Here is a 16544-nt window from a genome sequence, read left to right as displayed (position 1 = left end):
TCTTTTTTTCTCCATCATATGTGAGAAAAATTACAGTCACTTTTATAGTGTTTTAAGTTTGAGGTAGTTTGAAAACTTCTGGTAAGCAACCAATAACTTCCAGGTTCTGAGGGCATGCAGTGGGGTGGGGGAATTTGTTTAGACCAAAGAATAGCCTTTGATTTCCTAGAGAAGTGATTTTCACCCTGGCCATTTCCAGTATGATCGTCTCCTTACCCACCTCCAGGCCATTTCTAATAAAAAGAAATATATATATATATATATATATATATATATATATATATATATATATATATATATATAATATATATATGAAAGTTCTGTGGGTTTCCTTAATGTCAGGAAAAGACACAAAGCAAACCATTACTACTGATGCCCTGTCTCTTATGAACCTGCTCAAATACATTTTCTTATTTTCTTTTTCCACTTTGGGATGCCCAAAGCATCAATCTCTTCACTGTTTCATGGGGAGCATTATTGCTCCCAAAATTTTTCAAAATGAAATAAAGCTACAGAACTATGAGTTTTTGTTAGTTTGCTTTCAAGTTAAGCAATGTACCTAAAACATAAGCCAGTGAAACTATTGTAAAATAAATTGCTTCCAAATGATTGCTCGATTCTAGCCTAAAGGAGAAAAGATCCTCATATTGATGATGTTCACATGAATTGACCTTGTACTCTAAGAAAACAATTTTTAGTTCTGCATGCAGCATCTCACATGAGTGGGCAATGGCGACAAAATAAAATGACTTCAGTGAAAAGTCTCTGTGGAAATGTGACATGTGAAGTAAACACTGTGAGGGGCAGTCCCACAAGCTTTGCCCTAGGCTATCCTTGACCTTTCACAAGGGACTGGATCCCCCATGCAGACATTTTTACTGGGCTATGGTGGACAGTGAACTCCTAATTTAGGAGACCACGTGTGGAGTGGACAAGAGTGCAAGCTCTAAAGTCAGACTGTCTGGGTTCTGGTGTCCAACTCCATACTTTCAATCTAGAAAATTCTGGACAGGCTTCTTGAACTCTCTAATTCAGATATCATGAATATTAAGGAAATTCGTTTAGTTCAGGTGATTATACGTCAAGGGATCGTAAGCCTGCTACACATTGGAGAAATAAAGAAGTGCTTAAAATGGTCAACAAATGATGACTGATCATGATTATAATTAATCAATTATTATATGTTATCAGTATAAATATGAATAATTATGAATGGATTGGTTATGGCTTTCTGTCCTGCAAACTTTGTATTACACTGCACTCCACTCTAGGAAAGTCAGAATGGGGCAGCACAGACAATGAGGACAGCAGGAATTAGAAAACACTTAGACATGGTGGTTTCTGCACTGAGCTGTCAGTCACAACTAGTCTTGGGGAAAATGGTATGAGCTCCCAGGGACTCTTGAGGAGCACTCACCATGGCTTTGGGGATACAGAAGAGAGATGCCACCAGCTCTCCTTGACTTTTGCTATTATTAGGATGTTAAGTGTCCTCCAAAGACATGTTAAGGACTTGATGCCCAGGATAACACTATGGGAAGGTTGTGGAACCCTTGAGAGATGGGACCATTGGGAGTAGACCCCATCAAGGACTATGGGACTCTAGCCCCTTTCCTCCCTCTTTTGTTTCCTGGCTCATGAGTGAGCTGGTTTGCTCCACCACATGCTCCTGCCAGGAAGTGATGCTTCTCCCAAAGCAACAAGTTCTCCAGATCATGGACTGGATTCTGCAAAACTGTGAGCCCAAATAGGGTTTTTTCTCTTTATAGGTTAATTATCGCAGGTGTTTAATTATACTGATGGGAAGCTAACAGAGCTTTGTAGCTAGACGGGGGCATCAGTAGATAGATGCACAGTGCACTGAAGTAGGGGGATTTACTGCATGATGAGAGGAGTTCTAAGCACTCCTACACCCAGGAGCATGAGACCTTACGTAATTCACTTAATGTGATGAAGTCTCAGTTTCCTCATTTGTAAAATAAAGATTTTCCTAGTATTTTAAGTATCTCAAAAAATAAATATTTGAGTATATAAAGTATATGAAACCCAAAGAACTTTGCCAGGAACATAGTAACTATTAAAATACCTATAAGAGGGTGAGGTGGCACATGCATATAATCTGTAATCCCTGCTGCTCAGGAAGCTGAGACAGGAGGATTGTAAGTTCAAAGCCAGCCTCAGCAAAAGCAAGGCGCAAAGCAACTCAGTGAGACCCTGTCTCTAAATAAAATACAAAATAGGGCTGGGGATGTGGCTCAGTGGTCAAGTGTCCCTGAGTTCAATCCCTGGTACCCCCCTAGCCTCACAAAAATACAGGTCTCTTTGAAAAGAGACCTGAGAAAGAATGGACAATTCATAGAACCAAAAGAAGTTCAGCAAGTCAATCAGAAAATTCAGCTTGGCTGTGTCGGGGGACCAATAAATATTATCACACAAATATGTCACACATGCTGCAGAATTTATATTGTCTATATTTTTTCCCACACTAAGATGGGGAAGAGAAATGTCAGTTTGTGATTTACAAAGAAAGATGATTTGCATTTAAACCATAAGTTTTCCAATCAGTGCTGCACCAAATGCCTGTTCGGGCAATTGCCATCCCTCTTGCAGTAGTGAAAAATCATAAAGACGAGTTGCTATTTTCAAAACCATGGGAGAAAATAAATCAGACTCAAATTGCTATTATTAATTTCTTTTTAGTTGGAAGCAGAGGAAATCCATATCCCTAAGCTAATTTTGTTGGTGCTGGTGACTGATAAATTATCCAAGCAACTGACACAGCAGAACAGCGGCTCCCACGCCACAGCCTGGACTCACATGGCTCTTAGGTTTATCACAAAACACAATAACACTGTCATGTTCGGGAGCTAGCCAGCTAGGGCTAAACAAGAGAGAAAGAACACACATTTTGATTGTTTTTAATTCCTTCAAAATAAGTATTCCAGTTTTGAACAACCACAAAGAATCAGCCTGAAGCTCAGTCATTCTAAATGCGCTACTGCATGAAAGTCAAGCTCTTGGCTTGGGAAAGATATGCATTCAAGTTTCTCTTTTTCAAATTTGTTTTACAGTTTTGGTGTTGATTATGCTTATATTACAAAAGATGCTTTATGTAGAAAAAATCATTATTAGAAGCAGAAACAAATAGTGTACTGTATAGTAGAAATTTCTCATGTTATGTCTACTTCCATAGTTTCCTGGGAAACTTCTCATGCATGAGTAAGGAATTATTTTTTAAATGAATATACTCATATAAAAGAAATTTACTGTAGTTGAAAATACATTTTCAACCATATTAGAAAGCCAAGTATCATAATATATTTGCTGGTGGGCATTCCATAAATTGGAATATTGTAACTTGCAATTCTAGATGATAAGGGAGATTGTTCATCAATTGGCTGGTAGATTTTACAATATTCTGAAGTGCTTTCTAAACCATTAAATTGAAGAGTCTGTGTAGTTTATGTGCTAATACTACTGCATTATACATTGTTAAATTGATAATTCTATTTTGGTGTTCACTAGATTTCACAGTAAGATGTTGATTAACTTAAACACTTCGTTCCCTGATTCTGAGAGTGAACAGAGGGTTTGCTGCATTTTGCTGTTGAAACATTCCTACTTGAATTTTTGGTTGGAGAAGAGTAAAGGGTGTTTTGCTGATAGAGGTGGCACCTAAAGCAAAGTTCTCAAATGTCCAGTTTAATTTCTTTGCATCTTTTGCACAAAATATTTTTGTTTCAAATTATTGAGTTAGATCATCTTAGTTAAGGTAGCTTGTTAGCTTTATGGACATCCGTGGGCAAAAGAAGGGTCAAATTTATGTTGTCCTGGCTTCTTGTGATGGTGTGTGTGTGTGAGTGTATGTGTGCACACCCACTTATTCTCTCTTGTGTTCTTCTACCTCACTCTGATCTGCTCATAATTCTTCTTTTACCCCTTCTCACTTCCTACATGTGGTGCCTATTACAGATATGTCAAACTCTGGGTATTGGATTTGACTGGAATAAATATGATTTTATTCATAAAAAAGGTAACCCTTCTTAGATACTCAATGGAAATATATTCAAATAACCATGGACAATTTCATGGGAAAGAGAAAAAATACTTTTTGTTTTATTTTTTGGAGTACCAATAAATGACTTATGAAAATAAATCTCAACTCTACTGCCTTTATGCCACATAAATCATGTAATATTCATGTACAAAAGCTCTTGTGGTGTTATAGATCTTTATTTCCTAAAGAACAATAGAGTGGCCTTTAGAGTGCTCAAGCCATCTGAAACCACCAGAAGCTTTCCATAGAAAGTTGAATGAATGATTAAATATTCATAGCAGGTCTATCCATAATCACCAAAGGCTAGAAATAGCCCAATGTCCTTCAACAAGTGACTGGTTCAGCAAATCCATACATCCTCAGGAGGAAACCTACTTAGCAGGGAAAAGGAACAGCTGTGACATATACAATATGCAATAGCTCTCAAAGGAATCTTGCTGAGTAACAAAGAAAAATAATACCCTTGAAATACCAAATCACAGAACTGGAGAGATCAGTGGTAGCCAGAACTTAGAGAGAAGGGAGGTTGCGTGGCTAGAAAGGGTGAAGGGAGGGGGCTTGCGCTGGTGGAATGATCTTGATTGTGGTGGTGGTAAAAGAAAGCTGCTTATGTGATAAATGTGAATAGAACCACACACACACACACACACACACGAATGCATGTAAAATTGGAGAAATCTGTATCATACAAATGTAAACTTCCCGGTTTGATATGACTCTGGTTGCATGAATGTTTGCTATAGGAAAGCTACCTGGTGAACTCGCAGAAGATACCTCTGTGTAGTTCATTTTGGATCTTCATATTCATCTGTTAATTTCCAAGTAAAAAGCAAAACAAAATGAGTGGACTATAGTTTGGCCATGCTTCATTTTCTCTTCCCTGAATTTTTTTTCTCTGTATACAAGATGCCACTCAATTTTTCTCATGTAATAATTAAACTAGAATGAAATGAAGATTGCAAGTGGTAAAGAGAGTCAAGGAAGGAACAGAGATGGAAGGAAGGAGAGATACGGGGAACAAAGAAAGCGATTGCTCATTCTGATTATCCTTTTGTTCTTCATTCTTATCAGTGAGAGCTCAGAGGACCCTGCCCTGGCTCACTTCTGCTTTGTTCTGTGAATGATGGAGTTATCTCTGCAATATAATAGACCAATCATACTATCCATTGCCAATCTGATGCAAGGAATTGTGCTGCCACTAAAGGAAAACTCACACATTACTTCCCAGCTACCCTGCTCATCAGGATCCAGTGTTCATTTCCACATTTTCAGGGAAAATTTAAAATGATATTTTGGCTTATAGTACTTGAGCAAAGTGTAAGTCTTTTAGTGCATGCTAAAAGACACAATATAATTCACTGGCTCTCTGCAAACATATTCATTGAAGTTAGGCTTTTGCCTGATGCATAAGCTGCTGCTCTTGCTGCTAATTTGCAGGGGAGCAATTGCAGAGCCTGTCTGCTTGCACATCCCTGAACTCCCTATCCTGCCTCCTGGGATATGGCCTCCCTGTCTGATTACTTTGTCTGTTGCTTTCCATATTAATTATGGTAAAAAACAAAACCACACATTTAAAAATTACTTTCTCTGATATAAGGAGGCTGATTCATAGTGGGGTAGGGAGAGGGAGCATGGGAGGAATAGATGAATTCTAGATAGGGAAGAGGGTTGGGAGGGAAAGGGAGGGGTCAGGGGATTACCAAGGATGGTGGAATGTGACGTACATCATTATCCAAAGTACATGTATTAAGATACTACTTTATATAGAGATATGAAAAATTGTGGTATATATGTGTAATAAGAATTGTAATGCAAAAAAAAAAACACAAAGTACATGTATAAAGACATGAATTGGCGTGAATACTTTATATACAAAGATATGAAAAATTGTGCTCTATATGTATAATAAGAATTGTAATACATTCCACTGTTGTGTACTAAAAAAAATAAAATAAATAAAAAATTACTTTCTTTCCAACATTTAGCCCCAATACTTGAAACTGAAAGAGGGGATCAGCCTCCCCACCTTCCGCAGATCCAAGCAGCTGTGTATGTATGTTGAAGTTCTCCTTTCTGGAAAGAATGAGGATTTGAAATGTGCAATCTCACTGAACAACAGCACTGTCAGTCAAATACAGAAGATCACTTAAAAAGTCATGTTCTTAAGATATTTAGAGCAGATCTTTCCAGAAATCATCATTGAGACCCTTTTTATCCTTTATCCACTGCAAACACCCTTGAAATTCTACTCCCTCCATTTCTTATTTGGAGGTTCTGGTTAGCTCTCCCTGGTGGCATGCAGACTTCCCTACCTGAAAACTCTTCCCATTGACAAAGAATCTCTCCTTGATCAAACTTTGGTTAGGGTCTTCTGAGGTCTTTTATGAACTCCCATGTCCTTCCTTGTGGTGTACAGTTCTAGTAAGAATCTTGCTATTTCAGTTTAACCAGCAACTCCCATCACTGATATCTGAACAGCTTCCTCATCTTCTTCCCCCCACCCCCAAGTGACATCTTATCCCCCTAACCTACCTACAGAAAGAATCTTATTAGGGCAGTTGAGTTTAGAATACTCCTTTTATTCATATTATTATGTCTCAGTAGCTTTCCATTCATTGACTTCCTACCTTGCTCTATGGCTATAAATTCCCACTTTTCCTTGTCTCATTTGAATTTGAGCCCAACCACTGTCCCCAAGTGTAAAACACCATGATAGTAGAACCAATTGAATAACCTCTGTCTTACCAATCTATAAAAGGCATCATTTAATATTTTTTAATAGCCCCATATGTTCTCCACTGTCTGATAGGAATATGGAGGAAGTCACATTTCCTTGAACACAGGTCTCCATGTTTGTACTGAGATGACATTAACAGGGCCAGCTCCCTGACTGAGATCTGTGCAGGGCCCTGCAATGAGAGGGACCCCTGCCTTACTTATTTGGTTTAATGCTCAATATTGCCTTTGGAAAAGGCAAAATTTTATCTTTGAACTTGTGTTTTACAAGTGAAATCTGACACAGCGGTGGACCACATGCCCATGTGAAGGAACTGTGCACAAAACCATGTCCCGGGCTTCCGGCTGCCTTGTTCACATACTGCAATTGCAGTGCCCTGCGGGAGCTACCCTGAACTGGGGGATTGAACAAGACAGAAAGCGTGCCCAGAGTTAGCGTGTTGTCTTGATGATGGAGGACGCCGCAGTGCCGGTGGCTCCCAGACCCTGCTTTCCCTTCCAACCTCACTGGCTTTGAGCAAAGAAGGCAAACCTTCTAAAAACATGAATGATCAAGGAATTCTATCATCTCTTTGACTCCTGTTGGCAGCCAGCCAGTCAAGCTGAAAAAGATGACCTGGAAGGGAAGGGAACGATCTGGCAACCACAGACCCATTCCCTTTTACAACTTTCTTACTCATCAGTAAGAGAATGTTAGTAGAATCTTGCACACCCAGAAGTGAAATCAAAACAGTGAAGGCCGTTTGTGCAATGTGTCCACTGTTCTGGCAAAAAGGGAATGCACATGCATACATGGGCTGTGAAATATGATCTCGATGGTTTCAAGAATCCTCCATACAAGTTAAAGGCGGTAATGTCTGCATTAAATATGTAACAGCACAAATTAAAGATCAATTAGAGAATCATGCTAACAACTTAAAATTATATTTTTACTTATGACTGCTTTAAATTTTAAGTAGAGGGAAAGACTATGTAAGAAAGGGAAAAGTCCTGTTAATACCTTCAATGGGATCTTTCTTCCTGTTTTTTTGAACCACAGGCCCTGTATTCGCACTGGGCAGTTTGAATTATGTGAACATGACCTATCTCAGATAGCCACTGGGGTAATTAAAAGATAATGCACAGAAGGTCCCCAGTGCAGGAGGATAGCAACAAATCCTCCCCAGCTGCTCTCTGGCTCCACTTCACCTAGCTGCCTTCCTCCTTTCCTCAGGCCTGCAGTCTTTTCTGCTCTAATCAATGATCTCAGATGTCATTGAAATCGATAACCTCCAGCAGAAGTCAGATCATAGCCATCCTAGCTTAAAAGCCGTCCTTGGTTGCGGCTGCAGGAGAGCAGACCCCAGCCTTTCGCAGAGTGTGCTTGGCTTGGAGGACCTGCTTGACCTACCTGAGGAGCCACTGTGAGCCACCTGCCTGAGGCTCTGCAGCCACTTACTCCACAGCAGCTTATCACTGACTGGGACGTGCTGCGACGATTTGTTTTTCAGTGTTTGTCTTTGCCAAATGATGAGTTGCTCGAAGACAGACACCAAGCAGCATTCAGCTTGGTAACCCAGGGCACGCAACTCTCTGACTGCTGCTCATAAAATATGTGTTCACAGGTGGGAGTCAGCAGACGCAGGGCTTCCTCTTCACGTTCAAAGTGAACCTTTTATTTCGCTGAAGGTTGTCTTTTTTAGAAGTGTACTGTGACAAAAGGAGACTTTTACATTTTACTGAACTGTTGTCATAGAGCATCACTAGGACCATGAAGCAACCTCCTGAGTGAATATTGGATTTGTACCACCTCATTAGGAACAAAGGCAGTCACCAATCCGTGGTGGAGCCCTGGCGCATGCCATGTTAGCATTCACCTCTGTAATAAATACTTTAAGGGCACTTATTATTTAACAGTGTGCCCTGGAAAACCCTGTTATGAAAACAATAAAACCTTAATTTTTTTATACATCTAAGTTTACATGTGGCCATTTTTTTTTCTTAAAGGCAGAATATACCATTTTTCAAAAAGCCATCCTGGGTGGAATTATTCCTCGGTGGGGGAGTTGGTGAGGGTGGTGCTCACAAATGTAGGGAAAAGCTATTCTTTTGAAGTTCCACTACTATATTTCTGGTCATCTGTGTTGTTTTCCAGTTTGTTTTCTGTTATAGACTTGAGCAAACTAATTTTCCTCTCCCCAATTAAGCCCATTGTCATAGCTCATCTGTTTGAGTTTTCTATTCAGCGAGACATTATTTTCACTTATCAGGGCTACATGATGTGCTGCTAGTGACTTCTAACTGGGGACTATTATAGGACGATAAATCATAGCTCGCCAGGGCAGTTGTCATTAGTGGACCCTGTTCTGCTTCTGAGGCTTCTGTGTTTGTTTAAGGGACGGGGCAAAGCAGGACCCAGAGTCAGCCTTGAAGAAGCAGCACAGGAAGTCCACAGCCATCGGGGACATCCTTCATTCTAATTTGTTGATTTAAGGGGAACTGACAGAATCCTCATCACCTAATGTGCTTAATGGTCTAAATGAAATGAGGTGGTAGTGTTGATTTAGTTCCTGTTGGACCCATTTCCAAGTCACCCAGCCCCTGATAAATTGCTGAAATAAGTCCTTCTCTCTGAAAATGCACCCTGCAAGATGAAACTTTGACACATTATATAGAAGTGAAGTAACTAGTCTCCAGCAGTGGGAGACCTCGCCCTCCACAAAACACAGTTCCTCATCAACCCAGGAGGAAACTGCACCCTAGCCAAGGTCCAGGTTCCTTCAGCTTGTTTGGGAAAGGAAATGGAATTTTTGCTTTTGCCATGATTTAGTTGTAGTTGGTGGGCTTGATCTTTGGAAAACAAAGAGACCTGTTGTCAGCTTCTTTGCTGCTGTGACCAAAACACAAGACAAGAACAACTTAGAATGTTGAAACATTTGTTTAGCACTCATGGTTTCAGAGCTCTTGGAGGTCTCAGTTCATAGCCAGCAGACTCTGTTGCTCTGGGCCCAAGATGAGGCAGAACATCATGGCAGAAGGGTGTGGAGAAGAAAAGCAGCTCAAGACTTGGCAATTGGGAACCAGAGAGCTCTGCTTACCAGGGACAAAATATATACCCCAAAGGCATGACCCTTCCCTCTAGCCACACCCTACCTGCCTACAGTTACCATCCAGTTAAACCCTTTCAGGGGATTAATGCACTGATGAGGTTAAGGCTCTCATAACCCAGTCATTTCACCTCTGAGCTTTCTTGCATTGTCTCACACATGAGCTTTTGGGAGACAGCTCATATTTAAACCATAACAGGAACTTTTTTCTTCTTTTTTACTATTGCGAGTAACATAAAACATACAGACAAAAGGGAACAAAATGTTGGTGTGAAACAAGAAACAATAAACTTATTCCCTGAGGCAGGTAGAGCATACATCTCTTGCTATATTGCATAAGTGGTGAATAGTTCAAAAATACTGATGTAGGTGAGGAAAAACTTGTTATATGTTTTTAAAGGATTAAAGACAATAAAAACGTATTTCCTTTCTTTTGTCTTCTTTGATCTTCAAAATATAGAAAAAAATATTGAAAAAATCGAATCTCCAAATCTAGAATTTTTTATATTTATTGCACTATTGGAAGAAATTTCCCTCTATAGTGACTAGACTCAGATGGTAATTTAGTAAACTAATGAAAATACTTTATTATTTTTAAAATTTAAAAATTTTGCATAAACCTCCTTTCTTATCATATATACATGTACACACAAAAACATATACCCATCCCACCACCAACAACAATAACAACAAAAAACTCAACAATGATTTTTATGATAATTTGGAATGTGGAATCATTTATGTGTCAGGGAATATAGAACAGTAATGCCCATATTTAAATTTAGATTAATATATAGAAAATGCAATTTCAGTTTATTCAGATAAATAAATTAGGGTCATACTTTACATCTACTTTTTCCCCTCCTTTTCAGAGATTCAATCAAACACCCATCATGCTGCATAAGATCTGTGCATCACATAGGGATAAGCAGTTTAATGAGTCTGGGTCTTTGAAGGTATTCTCACCATTCAAAAGAAAAAAAATAAACCTATACAACCTGTTGAGAATCAGTAGAATTATCTTTATGAAAATAAAATGGTATTCAGCAGCTATTCTTACTGAGGTTATGTCACTTAGTAGAGGATTTTTATGGCCTTTCTTTTTTTTTTTTTTTTTTTCCTGAAGCCCTGTTTTGGTGGATGGTGTCACATTGCACATATGCCCTGAGCTTGTGTTCTGCAACTAGCAGTGCAAGGTGACAAAGAGCTCTTGGAGGTGAGCTCAGTTCAAGTCACTGTGAGCCCATGGAGCAGTAAGGAAGCCAAGCAACAGCCATCAGACTAATATCCCACAGCTACAGTGCAGCCTGGTTAGACATGTTGAGCTGAACTAGGTACGCTTGGCTCAGCAATGTACGCAATGGATTAAAGTGAGACCAAACAAAGAATCTTTCCACTTCATCTATTGAAAAGGATGCCGATTTCTCTTTGACTCTTGACTGGTTGGTGAACACTGTAACAGTATGCAGCAGAGTTAATGTCTTGTAACTTTTAAATTCTTCAGATTGGGCCCTAAGAGACCTTAGCTCTGCAGTTCCCTTCTGGAAGGCAGCTTCCATTTAAGAAGTCTGGCCACTGAGAGACATCCATGCTATGAGGAAGCCCAAGATAGCTGGATGGAGAGGTGGCAGCCACCTATAGGAGCTCTCAGGTGCTAGGCACGTGAGAGAAGACTTCTTGGTCTCTCCCTTTAAACCCTCAGTGACATGAATGATCTCAGTTAATGCCACACAGAATAGAAGACCTACCTGGATATGCCCTACTTGAATTCCAGACCCACAGGATCCTGAGCAAGTAGAAAGGTGATGTTAAAGCCAGTGAGCTCTGGGAAAGTTTGCTGAAGAGTAACACATTTGCACAGCACAGAACACTCCTTGGCAGCCCATGATAGTAAAGCAAATGGATCAAATGGCTGACTTTTAAATTTACTATGCATTGTATTTCTGTATTTTATTTCGACCAAAAAGATATTTGCAGAGTTGGGTGAGGAAATAGGATTGAACACTTCCCAAACCCTACCCGTGTGCTTTATTGCTTCCTGAGTCAATTAACCTTCTATTTTATTTAATTTTTAAGTAAATGCTGGATGCACACCAAATACACTCCATACTACGAGTTTCTGAAGCTGATGTAAAGAAGAAAAGGGTGAAAGCTTATGTCCTATTACCTTGAGGGAAGTTATAGTTTGAAATGCAAACAATGTATACCATAAATTAATAGATGGTAACATAGAAAGTGTTGTGAATTAACATAAACTGAGAATATGAGGACATGGAAGATATCTGGGTAGCAATGTAGGTTAAGCCAGATCTTGAAAGAATGAGCTGATAAAGTTAGAGAGTAAATTCTATGGGAGTAGAGACACAGCGGATTCCTAACATGAGACAAAATGCAAAGAAAATTAAAAATCAATAACTTATTTAAGTCTGTTTAACATTTCTTGACAAGACTTCAGGTGGGTGGGGATGGTTCTGTCAAACGTAGTTCATGCTTGAATTATTTCTTTCATTTCTGCTGCGGTGGTCAAGGAGAGGGTAGAGAGAGGCCATTTCCACTCACAGTAACACTGGGAATATTTCACAGGGGAAGATTCTCTCCTAAAAGATAAGCCAAGTCTCTCCTAAAAATAAGTCAATATTTTACTTAAATGGAAGTAAAATAACAGCAGCAGTGGCAATAATAATAATAATAATAATAATAATAATAATAATAAAAAAACAAATGAGCCTACTGCCAGGGGACCTTGATTAGGATTTACCATAGTAATTCTCTGTATATACATGTATATTTCTGAAATGGTGAATATCTTAGGTGTCTATAGAAAAAAGCCTGTTGGAATTCATTACTTAAAAAATCTTCACAGGGAAAACAGTTTTGTCAATGAGCACAAAGTTTCAGTGTATTTGTTCCAAAGTTTTCATGAGTCTTATTTTAAGACCACCTTATCAATGGTAAATGACTACATTAAAATGACTTACAATAATATAAAAAAGTGTTCAATGGTCAACAAGTGTTACTGGTCATTAGGGAGATGCAAATTAAAACCCAAAGGAGACCTGCCTCACATCCACTTGAATAGGTACTTTTAAAATTTTTATATTTTGTACTATAGATTGAACTCAGGGGCACATAACCACTGAGCCACAACCCAGTCCTTTTTATTTTTTATTTTGAGACAGGGTCTCACTAAGATGCTTAGGGCCTTGCTCATTCACTGAGACTTATCTTGAATTTGTGATCCTCCTGCCTCAACCTCTTGAGCCACTGGAGTTACAGGCATGTATGCTGAAGAATAGTTACTTTAAAAAAGACTGACACTAGTTTGAGTCCATCCCATGTATTAATTCTTGATTCTATTTCTTGTGCTTTAGGAGTCTTGTTAAGGAAATTGGGGCCTAAACTGACATGATGAAGATATTTGGGCCTTCTTTTTCCTCTATTAGGCACAGGATCTCTGGACTAATTCCTAGGTCCTGAATTCACTTTGAGTTGAGTTTTGTGCATGGTGAGAGGCAGGGGTTTAGTTTCATTTGTTGAAGATGTTATCTTTTCTCCACTGTATGTTTTAGGCGCCTTTGCTAGTATGAGATAACTGTATTTATGTGGGTTTGTCTCTGTGTCTTCTATTCTGTACCACTGGTCTCCATGTCTATTTTGGCGCCAATACCACGCCATTTTTGTTTGTAATATAGTTTAATGTCTGGTATTGTGACGCCTCCTGCTTCACTCTTCTTGCTAAAGATTGCTTTGGCTATTCTGGATCTCTTACTTTTCTAAATGAATTTCATGATTGCTTTTTCTATTTCTATCAGGAATGATGATGGGATTTTTAATTGGAATCACCCTAAATCTTTATAGTACTTTGGGTAGTATGGCCATTTTGATAACATTAATTTTGCCTATCCAAGAGCATGGGAGATCTTTCCATCTTGTAAGCTTCTTTAATTTCTTTCTTTAGTATTCTGTATTTTTGATTGTAGAAATCTTTCACTTCTTTTGTTAAGTTGATTCCCAGGTTTTTTGTTTTGTTTTGTTTTGAGACTATTGTGAATGGGGTAGTTTTCCTAATTTCTCTTTCAGAGGATTCATCACTGATGTTTAGAAACGCATTTGACTTATAGGTATTGATTTTATATCCTGCTACTTTGCTGAATTCATTTTTTAATTCTAGAAGTTTTCTGGTGGGGATGAAAACCCCACATAAATACAGTTATACTAGACAAAGGCGCTAAAAACATACAGTGGAAAAAAGATAGTCTCTTTAACAAATGGTGCTGGGAGAATTGGAAATCCATATGTAGAAAAATGAAACTAAACCCCTATCTCTCACCATGCACAAAACTCAACTCAAAGTGAATCAAGGACCTAGGAATTAGTCCAGAGACCCTGCAACTAATAGAGGAAGAAGTAGGCCCAAATCTTTACCATGTTGGATTAGTCCCCGACTTCCTTAACAAGACTCCTAAAGCACAAGAACTAAGATCAAGAATTAACAAATGGGATAGACTCAAATTAAAAAGCTGCTTCTTAGCAAAAGAAACAATCAAAGAGGTAAAGAGAGTGGATACATTTTGGGAGCAAATTTTTGCCACACGCGTATCAGATAAAGCACTAATCTCCAGGATATATAAAGAAATCAAAAAACTTAATACCAAAAAAAAAAAAAAAATCCCCAAACAGACCAATCAATGAATGGACTAAAGATCTGAACAGACACTTCTCAGAAGATATACACTTGATCGACAAATATATGAAAAAATGTTGAACATCTCTAGTAATTAGAGAAATGAAAATCAAAACCACTCTAAAATTTTATCTCACACCAGTCAGAATGGCAGTTATCAAGAGTACAGACAACAATAAATGCTGGTGAAGAGGTGGGGGAAATGGCACACTCATACACTGCTGGTAGGACTGCAAATTGGTACAACCAATCTGGAAAACAGTATGGAGATTCCTTAGAAAACTTGGAATGGCACCACCATTTGATCCAGTTATCCCACTCTTCAGTCTATACTCAAAGGACTTAAAATCAGCATACTATAGTAGCACAGTCACGTCAATGTTCATAGCAGCTCAATTCATAATAGCTAAACTGTGGAAGCAACCTAGATGCCCTTCAATAGATAAATGAATAAAGAAACTGTGGTATGTATACACAATAGAATATTACACAGCATTAAAAGAGAATAAAATTATGGCATTTGCAGGTAAATGAATGGATTTGGAGAATATCATGCTAAGCAAAGTAAGCCAGTCTCAAAAAACCAAAGGCCGAATGTTCTCTCTGATAAGTGGATGCTGATCCATAACAGGGAGTGGGGAGGGTACATGGGGCAGGAAAGATGGTGGAATGAGATGGACATAATTATCCTGCACATCATATGACTGCACACATGGTGTGATGCTACATCATGTACAACCATAGAAATGCAAAGTTGTGCTGCAATTGTGTACAAATGAATCAAAATGCATTCTGCTGTCATGTATACCCAATTAAAATAAAGGAATTAATTTAAAAAAAGACTGACACTACCAAGTGAAAGTTAGGCTATGAAGCCACTGAAACTCGAATATACTGTTATGGGTGTAAAAAATTATCCACCCACTTAGGAAGAGGCCAGGCCGTTTCTTTAAAGCTTAAGCATACACATATCCAGTGATTCAGTAATATCAATCAAGATATTTTCCCAAGAAGTCCAAAGTAATTGTATGCAAAAAGATCTATACAAGTTGTTAGCAGCTTTATTCATAATTGCTCTGAACTTGAAAGAATCCAGACGTTCATCAATAAGAGAATGGATAAACAATCTGTAGTATATTTATACAATGGAATTCTATTCAGCAAAGCAAAGGACTCCTGTCCAGCTAAGGCTGTAGCTCCATGTATAGCTTTCTTGAAGCCACATTCTACACGGTAATGTGAAGGCAAGTGAGCTTTTCCAATCAGCATTCAACATGGTTGAAATCTCATCAAATCCATTCTTTAGGGACAAGTCCAGTTTGCTGAGAATGGGGATTCCTTGGGGTTGGAGGTGGGAAGGCTCCTTAGACTATGTGGTTGCAGAGGGTGGATCAGTCTGTGATTTAGCCAGAAGCTCAGTGGTACCTCCTTATCTACAAAGAGAAAGTCAAGCCCTCTTTTCCCATTCATGTTTTAATTTCATGTTAATGGGATCCATAGAAGATGATGGGATAATAAATGTGAATAGTTCCTCATGAACAATATGAGTGATGAACTAACCTGGGTCACTTTTGAAAAGAGGAAGATGATAGAGGAATTATCAATACTTATAATGGAATGGCTGGCAGAAATCAGAACTGTATGAACAAATCAAGGATAAAGTCCCTTTCCTGTACACAAGCAGAAATCCAAAGACTCTATTCTTAATATTCAAATAAAAATAATATTTAGATTGCCTACCTTTATCTCTACCTATTCCCTCATAGATCTTATAATAAACCATGACTTTGCAACTGTTCTGGTTGATGTATAAACTTAATCACAGCATCAAAATTCTCTGTGATCAATGTTTAATCTTACCTTAAACTTAAAAAGAAATTATGCATGTTTTTATTCTCCTTAGGCTCCATTACTACTTTCCTAATCAAATGGCTGTAAAGGGCTTTAGCTATGATATGCTATGATTCTAGGGTGAGGGGTT

The sequence above is a fragment of the Marmota flaviventris genome, chromosome 5, assembly GCF_047511675.1.
Source record: "Marmota flaviventris isolate mMarFla1 chromosome 5, mMarFla1.hap1, whole genome shotgun sequence".
NCBI classification, from domain to species: Eukaryota; Metazoa; Chordata; class Mammalia; order Rodentia; family Sciuridae; genus Marmota; species Marmota flaviventris.
Note: the sequence above shows the minus strand (reverse complement) of the source record.